This window comes from Rattus norvegicus, chromosome 13 (genome assembly GCF_036323735.1).
Source record: "Rattus norvegicus strain BN/NHsdMcwi chromosome 13, GRCr8, whole genome shotgun sequence".
Lineage (NCBI taxonomy): Eukaryota > Metazoa > Chordata > Mammalia > Rodentia > Muridae > Rattus > Rattus norvegicus.
This window is the reverse complement of record NC_086031.1, coordinates 26733937-26746683: the sequence shown is the minus strand read 5'-3', so window position 1 is coordinate 26746683 and position 12747 is coordinate 26733937. Positions and strand designations below refer to the sequence as shown.

The following is a 12747-nucleotide window of genomic DNA, read 5'->3' as shown; positions in this document are numbered from 1 at the left end:
CCCTGAAAAACTCAAGCCTGAGAATATCACCAGTCTGTTGCCAGGTAGACCTGGAGAGGTTCCCAGGACAGGAAGCTAGCTGGAGACTACACAAAGCCCTCTTGGGATCACAGGTCCCTGGCCAGAGTAAGCCTGAAACAGTGGAAGAGAATGCCAGGGCAGAGAGGCAAGAGTGGGTGGGTAGGTGTGAACATGCTCATAGAAGAATGGTGATAGGATAGGGTGTTTCTAGAGGGAAAACTGGGAAAGATGATAACATTTGAAATGTAAGTAAAGAAAATATCCAGTTTAAAAAAAAAGTGTCCACTTAGGCTGACTTGGTGAGGAGTGAGCTTGAGAGAATAACCGGATTAATGTCATGGGGCACAGTAAGGTAGCAAGACTGAGATGACTAACAGCCTGTTGCTGCTCAAGCAGTTTGGCGTATCAGTTATAGTGTATGTAGATCATGCCTTAGATGACCGCAGTCATTCAAAGACCCCAAGTAAGAGGTAAAGAAATAGATGAGAAAGAGAAACAGAACGGTGTTCAATGAAGGTGCAAAGAACTGGAGATTTTAAGGTAGGGAGAAAAAAACCTGTGTGAGTAGCCTATGATGCCACGCAGGACAATTGTGGGATCCTGGCTTGTGCTACTACTGGAGATCATGCCTAACTCCATGCCCCTGCAGCAGCAATGGTTTGTAACCAACACCAAAACCTGGGAGGACAACTATGAACTTGGTTACCTTCTATCACACTTGTCAATATCTGAGGCCTATACATAACTAGCCCCACCTCTTACCTGGGCTTCCTGCAGGCATCAGACCAGGAGAACTGATCATGCTCCTAGACTGCTTCAGTACTTTGGATAGCCTCCAACAATACCATTACTGCCCCTTAGGAGGAGCAAGGCCCTGAGGGTAGAGCATGAGAGTACATGCCTCTGCTTTAACACTGGCAAGGGAGTGACATATTCTCTTAACCCTTACCTTCTACTGAAGGTAGGAGAGCTGTCCCCATGTTTATCAGAGAGGGAGAGCTGGTCTTGTCTCTTACCAGTTGCACTCAGGAGAGCATGCACTATGTTTCATGACAGTGGCAAAATAGAGCGAACCCAAGGTATGGGGCTTGTGGGTGAGATGGCCTCAAAGGCATGAGAGCCAGAGAGCCAGTGGCCCGACCTGTACAGATAGCTCTCAGGCCCAGAATAGAGGCTTAGCTTTGGCTCACCCCAACATTTCTATCATCAATTAACCACTATAGTGCCTTAGCGGGCCAGACCAATAGATCAAAAACTACAATATATCCATGCCACAAGGCAACAGCAGGATGTCTGAAAAGAATCCCAGTGAAATTCCAGTATTGATAAAGTAGCAAAAGCTAGAAGACTCTTCATAAAGCAAGGACTCCTTGCAGTAAACATTTGCAAGTAAAGAAGTGTGAACAAAATGGTATACTGTAGGACATACTGTGACATTCTACAGCTTCCACAACAAAATTTTTATTTTTTTCTCTGTTGGTGGTGGGAATTTCAAGGGTAAAAGGCACCTACAAGAGGAAGGAAATGAGTAGAGGTGGGTACACAATGGGAAATTCACAAAAAACCAATAAAAATTTAAGTAAGTACAATATTCCAAAACTAACAAACAAAATTTGTATTCTTTTGGTATAGTCCTCCATTTCTTTCTATTTTCCTAATATGTTCTTCTTTACACTTAAAAATACTTTTTCTTAAAAATATTTCTTTTACCATAGACACATATAAATATAATTTATAATGGAGAAAATTAATTTCATTCAATCACACTTAAATGGCACAAATCATTGGTCTAGTCTTTGTTATGGAGTAGTGGTGTTGAATGAATAGTGACTGTAAATGATGTTAAAAGGAAGTCTGATAATAATGTCTAGTAGCTCAAACACAGCTGCATCTGTGTCGTGAGCGTACATTTATTATAATATGTCAACACTGATGGATCATTGTGTTCAAGCTCTCTCTTGCACAGCCACAAATGACTAGAAAAAGAACCAGAGAAGTAAAAAAAAATCAGTCACATTGTTTTTGTTAACTTTCAGATTCTTTATCTTATTATATTAGTAAATATTAAAATATTTATTGACAAAATGATAGAAATATATTTGAAGAGAAATCATTTGCACTTCATATGCAGTTCTTTGCACAGCTCATGTTTTCAGAATTATTCTGATCTTCATGAGTTTTAAAGAAAAAAAACTATAACACTGATTTCTGTATATTACAGGCTTGTTGAGTGAGGCTAGAGTTAGGGAGCATGAACAAGTAAGCTACCAGGTACATTCACCAGTAAAACAATTCCCTTTTGTCAGCTATAGATGTCAATTGCTAGGAGAGAGCAGCTCACCCAAGGGCAGCAATATGCTTGAAAAGTTAAATCATAAATCAGTCAGCGAACACCCCCCAAATGATCTATTTCCTCTTAATTAAAACATCTCCTATTTAAGATAATCTTTATATTTCTACTTTTAAAACACTGCAAACGACAAGTAGACCAAAGAGGATAGTACTCTTTTCCAGGTACAGTTTTTATTTAACTTCTTATTAAGTCTTTTAAAGGAGCATATGTTTCTTCTTAATCTTTCCACCATCTATTTATATCTGTTCCACAATTTCATCTTTAAAACATCTGATTATAAAAAGAAAAACTTGCTAATGAGCACCTTTCCTTCTCAAAGCCACAAGAAAAGTAGAAGAGAGTCATATGCAGTTGAAATCACATTGTAAGTTAATAATTACAATGACACATACCACACAATCAGCTGTTAGGACTAGCTGCAAATTAAATGTTTAATTTTTAATTTATGTTAGTATACAAGTATGTGTTCAAATAAAATTTAATATTAAAAGTAATCATAAGACCCCTCCCACTAATTCCCTGTGTGCTGAGTTAACCTGAAGCATAGCAATGAGAAATTCACGAAGATGAAATTTCAATCCTGACTATTTATGCTCCAAATATAAGGGCACATACATTCATAAATGAAACCTTACTAAAGCTCAAAGCACACATTACACTTCTAACAATAATAGTGGGAGACTTCAGCATCCCATTCTCAGCATTGGACAGATCATAGAAATAGAAACTAAACAGAGACACAGAAAAACTAACAAAAGTTATGAACCAAATGGACTTAACAGATATTTATAGAAGGTTTCGTGATAAAACCAAAGAATATACTTTCTTCTCAGAACTTCATGGTACCTTCTCTAAAACTAACTATATAATCGGTCATACAAATGCCACAACAGACCCAAGAGGATTGAAATAATCCAATGCATCCTATCAGATCACCACGGACTAAGGCCGGTCTTCAATAGCAACAAAAATGACAAAAAGTCTGCATGTAAATTGAAGTTGAACAATGTTGTTCTCAATGATGACTTAGTCAAGGAAGAAATAAATAAATTAAACACTTTTCAGAATTTAATGAAGATGAAGGCACAACAACTTATGCGAACTTATGGGACATAATAAATACAGTGCTAAGAGGAAAACTCATAGCTTTGAGTGCCTCCAAAAAGAAACCAGAGAGAACATACATTAGCAGCTTGACAGCACATCTGAAAGCTCTAGAACCAAAAGAAGCAAATACACCTAAGAGGAGTAGATGTAAGGAAATAATAAAACTCAAGGCAGAAATCAATCAAGTAAAAACAAAAAGAACTATACGAAGAAAATCAAACAAAATCAGGAGCTGGTCCTTTGAAAAAAATCAACAAAATGATAAATCCTTACCCAGACTAACCAGCAAGCACAGAGAGAAGATCCAAAATAACAAAATCAGAAATGAAAAGGGAGACATAACACCAGAATATGAGCAAATTAAAAAAAAGTCATCAGATCCTACTATAAAAGTCTATATTCAACAAAACTGGAAAATCTGGGTGAAAAGGACAATTGTCTAGGCAGATATCAGGTACCAAAGTTAAATCAGGAACAGATAAACCGTCTAAATAGTCCCATAACTGCTAAAGAAATAGAAGCAGTTGTTATATGTCTCTCAGACAAAAAAAAAAAAAAAAGCCCAGGACCAGACAGCTTACTGGACAATTCTATCAAACCTTTATAGAAGAACAAATACCAATATTGTCCAAATTATTCCACAAAATAGAAACAAAAGTAACACTACCCAAGTCCTTCTATGAATCTACAAGTATGATTATACTTAAACCATACAGAGACTCAACAAAGAAAGAGAACTTCAGACCAATTTCCCTTATGAATATGGATGCAAAAATACTCAATATAATTCTCACAAATTGAATCCAAGAACACACTCAAACAATCACTAAGATCATGTACTCTTCATTCCAGGGATACAGGGATGGTTCAATATACAGAAATTCATCAACATGATTCACTATATAAATAAACTCAAAGAAAAAAAAAGCACATGATCATCTCATTAGATACTGAGAAAGCATTTAACAAAATTCAAAACTCCTTCATGTTAAAAGTCTTGGAAAGATAAATAATTCAAGGTCCATACCTAAACATAGTAAAATTAATACACAGCTAACCAGTAGCCAACATCAAAATAAATGAAAAGAAACTTGAAGCAATCCAACAAAAATCAGGGACAAGACAAGCCTGTCCACTCTCTCCCTACTTATTCAATATAGTACTCAAAGACCTATCCGGAGCAATCAGACAACAAAAGGAATTAAAGATATAAAAACTGGAAATGAAGAAGTTAAATTATTACTATTTGCAAGTTATATGATAGTATACTTAAGTGACCCCAAAAGTTCCACCAGAGAACTACTAAGTCTGATAAACAACTTGAGCAAAGTGTCTGGATATAAAATTAACTCAAACAAAACAGTAGCCTCCCTTTTCTCAAAGAATAAATAGTCTGAAAAAGAAATTAGGGAATGAACACCCTTCACAATAGTCACAAATAATATAAAATACCTCAGTGTGACTCTATCCAAGCAAGTGAAAAATCTGTATGACGAGAACTTCAAGTCAGAGAAGAAAGAAATTTAAGCAGACATCAGAAGATGGAAAGGTTTCCTATGCTATGAATTGGCAGCATTATTATTATAAACATGGTCAAGTTGCCAAAAGCAATCTACAGATTCAGTTCAATCCCCATCAAAATTCAAACTCAATCCTTCAAAGAGTTAGAAAGAGCAATATTCAAATTCATTTGGAATAACAAAAAACAAAAACAAAACAAAACAGGATAGTGAAAACTATCTTCAACAACAAAAGTACTTCTGGGCAAAACATCATCCCTGACCTCATATTGTATTTCAGAACAATAGTGATAAAACTGTATGGTATTGTTACAGACACAGGCAGGTAGATCAATGAAATACAATTGAAGACCCAGAAATGAACCCACATACCTATGGTCACTTGATCTTTGACAAAGGAGCTATCATCTTCCAGTGAAAAACAAATAGCATTTTCAACAAATAGTGCCGGTTCAACTGGAGATCAGCAGGAAGAAGAACACAAATTGATCCCTTCTTATCGCCCTATACAAAGCTCAAGTCCAAGTGGATCAAGGACCTCCACATAAAAACAGATACACTTAAACTGATAGTAGAAAAACTGCGGGAGAGCCTCAAAGAAAATAGGTATTGGGGTTGGGGATTTAGCTCAGTGGTAGAGCGCTTGCCTAGCAAGCGCAAGGCCCTGGGTTCGGTCCCCAGCTCCGAAAAAAAGAAAAAAAAATAGGTACTGTGGAAAATTTCCCAAACAGAACACCAATGGCTTATGTTCTAAGATGAAGAATCAATAAATGGGACCTCATAAAATTGCAAAGCTTTTAGAAAGCAAAGGACACTGTCATTAAGACAAAATGTCAACCAACAGATTGGGAAAAGATCTTTATCAGACCTACATCAGATAGATGGGTAATATCCAATAATACAAGGAACTCAAGAAGTTAGACCCCAAATAATCAAATAACCTTAATAAAAATGGGATACAGAGCTAAAGTGAGAATTCTCAGCTGAGGAATATTGAATGGCTGAGAAGTACCTAAAGAAGTGTTCAACATCCGTAGTCATCAGGGAAATGCAAATCAAAACAACCCTTAGTTTCCACATCACAACAGTCAGGAGTGGCTAAGATCAAAAACTCTGGTGAAAAAGGTGCTGGGGAGGGTGTGCAGACAGAAGAACACTTCTCCATTGTTGTGGTTGCAAGCAAGTACAACCACACTGGAAATCAGTCTGTTGGTTCCTCAGAAAATTGGACATAGTACTTACTTGAGGACTCACCTATACCACTCCTTGGCATATACCTAAATGTTGCTCAAACATAGAACTACGACACATGCTCCACTATGTTCTCAGCAACCTTATTTATAATAGCCATTATCGAGAAACAACACAAATGTCTGTTAAATAGGAATAGATACAGAAATTGTGGTCTATCAACGTAGTGGTGTATTACTCAAATATTAAAAGCAATGACTTCATGAAATCCATAGGCAAATGGATGGAAATAAAAAAATATTATCATGAATGAGGGAACGGCAACACACACAGAGACACACACAAAAACACAAAACATACATGGTATACACTCACTGATAAGTGACTATTAGCCCAAAAGCTCAGATTACCTAAGTTTCAATGAGCAGACCACATTGATTTCAAGAAGGAGGATGACAAAAGTGGGGATGCTTCAGTCCTTGAACAAAAAATATTCATAGAGAAGATATGGAGACAAAATGTAGAGCAGAACTGAAGGGGTGTCCATTTAGTTCCTAGTGTACCTGGGGATCCAGCCCATATGCGTTCAATCACCAAACCCAGGAACTGCCAGGAAGTGCATGCTGACAGGATCCTGATATAGCTGTCTCCTGAGAGGGTCTGAGACCAGAGCATGAAAAATACAGAGGGGAATGCTCATAGCCAACCATTGAACTGAGCAAAGGGTCCCCTTTGGAGCATTTAGAGAAAGGAATGAAGGAGCTGAAAGGGCTTGCAACCCCATAAGAACAACAATACCAACCAACCATACCTCCCAGAGACTGAACCATCATCCAAAGAGTACAAAAGGGCAGACCTATGTCTCCAGCTGCATATGTAGCAAAGGATGGCCTTGTTAGGCACCAGAGAGAGGAGAAGGCCTTTGTACTGTCAAGGCTGAACCTCCCAGTGTAGGGGAATGTCAGGGCAGGGAGGCAGGAAGGGGTGAGTGGTTGTGTGGGGGAAATGGGATAACATTTGAAATGTAAATAAAAAAATCCAATCACACACACACACACACAAACACACACAAAAGGGAACTAGTATCACTGCCTGACAAAAAGAGAAGGAGGTAGGTGTCGAGCAAAGAATACTCATTATGTTTTCCTGACAATAGAAGTAATGAACTTAATATTTTATTCTAAGTAATAAGGATCATCTTTCCATTTTTCTGTGTTTATGCTGATGGGATGAAAAATTTAAACATGTGGTCAGCTACTGCTTAATTTATAATTTCACAAATGAAGAAGGTCAGATAAATGTTTAGACACATGTACACGTGTTCCTGGGACACTGTATGCTTTGAGTAAACCCAAATTTATAGTGTTACTTTTATCTTCTCTTAAATATTTCTATTGGAATGGAGAAAATCAGAGCAGTTTGGAACCCCTCACCACTACTCAGGATGCTCAGGACAATTCAGGCTGAGTTCTCCCAGAAAATAGCATGATTTGCTGAGTAGTTCTGCCCTATATATCTCCAAACCAGTACTGTGTGAGTTTGTAACACTGAGATTTCACTAAGTATGCATCTGGGGTCCTTTACCCTTTCATTCTCAGAGGACAGCCTCCAACTTCAGTATGCCAATGAGATATCGAAGATTTGTCCTAGACCCAGAAAAGCCTGCCTAGTGGAGGCAGGGTAGGTAAATCATCAAAAGGTTGCTACTAACTCCTGTATTTTCTGTAAAAAGAAACGAATATTGCATTTCACAAAAGAAGAGCAAGGAAGACTATGAAGTCAATCAAAGAGGGAGCCAAAAGCCAGACAGAGCCTTCTGACAGAGATGATTTAAGGTGTTGAATCCATACTTTTACTGTGTGACAAACCACTTCAGCAGAAGAAAGACAGGGTGATGGACACTGAAGAAGGAGGGTTTGGTGAAGAGTGTATATGTGCATATCCGGTGTAAAATAATTTTTACAAGGTACTAATGTTCTCTAATATTCCAGCCAACTTTCATTTCTCTATTTTGCAATTAGAGCAGCATAAGGAGTAACTAATGGGTTTAGGTGAACTGTAGAAATTTTTGTTTCAGCAACTGCATTCTTTCCCATCCTTCTATTTGCTCTAGTCTTGCTGGTAAATGCTTTTGGCTGGTATTTGGCTGGAAACGACTGCACCATGAGCAGCTTCATGACCATTGCCCTCATCTGGATTATGACAGCATTTTCTGAAGCAGACAAGTTTCTTAGAGACATGAGTATGACTGGGTTTCAAATATGCAAGGATACCTTGAACTTCCCTGTCTTGGAGGTTCTACCAGGAGGAGGCTAGGATAATCGGAAAAACACAGACATGGAATAGGTGATGGACTTGACATATACCAACTGTAAGACCATAGAAAGAGAGCTACCTGGAGATGAATTCAGAAATCCTGGAATCCTGGAAGAATTGCCATAGTACCACCTCAGTTTGTGTCCACACAAAGCTCTCTCTTTTCTCTAAAGTCTATGACAAGTTTTCTACTGACTTCCAAAAGATGAAGACCTTCAAGTAAAGGACCAAGCTGTAACTACCTGGGTTCAGGTAAGAAACCAAATTTACACAGTCAAAACCAGCTCAACTTCAGAGTGCAGCTTGGGGTTTACAAAAGCACATATGAAGATCTGTGACCAACTAGAGAAAAACCAGAGGAAGATGGCCACCTACATGGCAGAACTCTCAGTCCTCAACTACAGCATACATGTAATCACTAGTGTATATGCTGGGTCTGCACTGGTTCAAGAGGATCACATAAGGTCCTCCTTCCTCCTAGACAACCAGAACAGCCATTATACTGTGACTGCTTCTGCTGGGATTACCTTCTTAAACATTGTGAACGTCAACATTGAAACAGACTACACCTCTCAGACTACATTGACCAAGAGCTACCAGTCTAACGGAATGAACTCCAGGGTTCAGAGCTTTGGAGGGGTCCTCTTCTATCCAGGCATCACCTTAGAAACCTGGCAGAAGGGCATCACTAACCACCTAGTGGCAATAGACTATGCTGGCTTTCCTCTGCATTTCTTCATTAAGCCTGACAAACTGCCTGGCTTGCTGAGTCCCCTGGTGAAGAAGCTGTCGAAGACAGTGGAAACTGCTATGAGACACTATTATATTTTTAACACTGACACCGACTGCACAAATATTGACTCCCCAACTTCAATTTTCAAGACAATATGGACTATGTTTCATTGATGCAAAAGTAACTACCTTCACCTTTGGTGGAATTTATCAGGAATGCACTGAACTTTCAGGTGATGTTCTTTGCTAAAATTCGGAGCAGAAGAATCTGAGCACTGGGGACTTCTCTTGTTCCTCTGTCTATACCCCACCATATGCTGTTTCAGACCCATGAGAAGGGTTATAGTCACCTAGAATGCAAAAAAAATGCACCTTCAAGATTTTCTGTAAGACAGTGTGTGAAGATGTGAGTGGCCAAGGCTGAATTCAGGGCTTATTGGTTTCTGCCACTGGCCAAGAACCTAACTTAGGACTTCCCTTTGGAGGTGTCTTCACTATCAAGAGCATCAACCCTCTGACAAATGCACAATCATGTCCAGCTGGCTAAATTCCAGTAAACCTGTTTGATAGCCTTAAGGTATGTGTGTCCCTGGATTGAGTTGGGGTACAATTTTTCAGTTCCCTTTGGAACCCTGATGGTTTCTTCAGTTGAATAATGGGGAACACATTGGTAAATTCTGATACAGACAAAGACATAGAAACACCATCTCTGAAAATGTGTCCTGGGGGCTTCAGCCAGCACCTAACTGTTATCAGTGAAATATGCCAAGTTTCCTGTGTCAAGGCTGAAATCTTTACAGGAGGGTCCCTGTTCCTAGTCAGGGTCTGACCTAACACTGAACCACCACTCAAGAGACAACTTGCCACCAACACTGTCATAGTGACCAGTAGTGAGACTGCCAAATCCTGGATTAAGGATCCTTAGACCAACCAGTGGAAACTGGGAGAGCCTCTGGACCTTCATAGAGCCATGACAGTCATCCATGGGAACAATAATGGAATGTCAGGAGGGGAAGCTGCTGGAATCACTTTGGGAGTCATCATAGCACTAGGAGTTGTCATTACCTTGGCCATCTAGAGTACTCAGAAGTATAAGAAGGAATACCTGGAAATTGAGGAACAGGAGAGTTTGCTTGGAAGCTTCGCAACAGATGTACCAGCCCCTAATGGAGAACAGGATGCAAGTCCAGTTTATTGTCCCCAAAGGAAACAGTTTCCAGACACAGCTTTAAGTACATCTTTCTCTTTGTTTTCTCTGCTTCAGCCTTCCTAGGTACTGAAGTGACAGTTGCAATAGGAAGAAAGCAGGTATTATAATGCTGGGAATATATGTTTAGGCCACTGCACCAGGAAATTAAAGGATCCATTTTAATGGGTGTGTGGAGGGGTAAGCTAAGGTGTGTGTGTGTGTCCATTTTCCTGTTATCTTTACCTGAATGCATGTGCATGAAAAGAGGAGAGGTGGGGAGCTTAGATTTGGAGATTTTGCATTTAGTCTGAATTTGAAAGGCTTTCCAGTTTGTGAGCTGAAGACATTTGTGCTTTAAGTAAGTTATTACTTTTATTTTGTTTTCAAAAAAGCCTTGTAGGTTTCAATCTAGAGAAAAACATGCCCCTGTAATGCCACAGGAGGCCTACAAGCCCCCTGCTCTTTAGCTTTAAGGACTTGGTGTTGATTGACAATATCCTTCCCCCATGAGTTACCCCAAAAGCATGTGAAGGAGAGGTGGGTGGGGTTTATATTTCCCAACTTTCTCACAGCTAATCTAAGTCAGTTTTGAGCTTCTGAACAGTGCGAACAAGTCTTCAGGAAAAAAATATGTAACATAATTTTCTGTTAGTGGGTGAAGGATGAAAAAACAGGAAACAATAAATAAATTAAGGATAAAAACTGGGGTTCTAGAGACTAAAAGTGCATTCCAGGAAAGTTTGAATTCTCAGATCTGTCAAGTAACAACACTATAAATGAAGAATTGAACAGAACTCTAGTTTGGATAGATCAAGCAGTATGGTTTCATGTTCATGTGTCAAAAATATAACTCCTTTCTCTCCATGAACAGCCTTTATCCTTTTCTTCTCATCACAGCCAAGGATGGAGAGAGATGCACATAAACACCCTATATTGCAACAAGAAGCTTTAACTTTCCCAGGGGCAAAACTGCACTTAAGTACTACTTCCTCCCTAAATCTAAAACTGTGGAGAAAGTGCTGTCTTCTGTCTGTTTGATTTGCTTTTTTACTTTGCTAGGAAGAGGACTTAGGTGATTAAAAATAAAACAAAACTGGTGTCACTAAGTTAGCTGGAAAAGGCTGTGACATGCATTTCAGATCTGGGATGGCTTCCAAGGGACATCTAGCAGGAACCATGATTGACACCTGGCAATTGTTGGGGGTTTACTCAATTTTCACATCTGATAATTTAATTGTCTACAACATGAAATTCCTCCACAGATGTCTTAGAAATTATGTAACTATTCACCATAGCACATCTTCAGTGAGCTATCTTCTATAAAAGATGATGTGTTCTCTCTTTAGTATTTACAGTCAAGGGCTTGTGCACACAGTAAGCCCTACTGAAGAGCTCCAGGTATTTCAGTCTCTGGTAATGGGGATAAATTACTCATTCTTTTTCAGTTTAGATCCAGAGAGAAATGAATGACTGAATTTGAACTGAATTTGAAGTCCTACCAACTGTCTAGTCAAGAATGCTGATTGTATAAACTCTCCATTGAACCTGCCCCTTGAGCATTAAAATGTTTTCCTTAACCTCTGTGTGCTTTGTGGTTTGGAGGTATATTTTAATGTTTCATTGAAGCCAGTCACATTTCTGAAAATACTGCCTTCCTTTTCTAAATTCTTTAACAATTACTAAGCCTGAAAAACAAGACACAGCAGAAGACTCCCAGCCCTTTATTGCACAAAATCCTGTTAATGTTTCTAACATTTGTTCCATAAACATGTAGCTCTATTAAGAAAATGTATATAAATATGCCTGAAAGTATGTATTTAGCAAAACAAATGTTGTCATCTCTTTAGATGTTAGTAAAGTCTTGGAGATACTTTCAATACCCCATTGCATTAAAACTCTTGAAGACAGCAGGGATTCAAGGGTCATACCTAAAAACATATATATGTATAAGACAATACACAACAAGCCAATAGCCAAAACAAAATTAGGAGGAGAAAAACTTAAATTATTCCACTACAATTAGGGACAAGACTAGGCTGGGCATTGTCTCCATATCTATTCAATAAAGTACGTGAAGTTTCAGCTAGAGCAATAAGACAACTAAGGCAGATAAAACAGGTATGAATTAAAAAGGAAGAAGTAAAAGAATCGGTATTACCAAATGGAAATTTATCAACGAACTCCTTTAGCTGATGAGCACCTTCAGCAAAGTCACTGGAGACACTGTTAAGTAAAAAACAACAATGTCTTAGTTAGGGTTTTACTGCTGTGAACAGACCATGACTAAAGCAAGTCTTATAAAGACAACATTTAATTGG

At 38.6% G+C, this 12747-nt stretch overlaps 1 pseudogene; it reads left to right on the top strand.

Moving 5' to 3' along the window:
* Positions 1 to 8355: 8355 nt before the first annotated feature.
* Mpeg1-ps1 (macrophage expressed 1, pseudogene 1) lies at positions 8356 to 10286 on the top strand (annotated as a pseudogene).
* The last annotated feature ends 2461 nt before the right edge of the window (positions 10287 to 12747 follow it).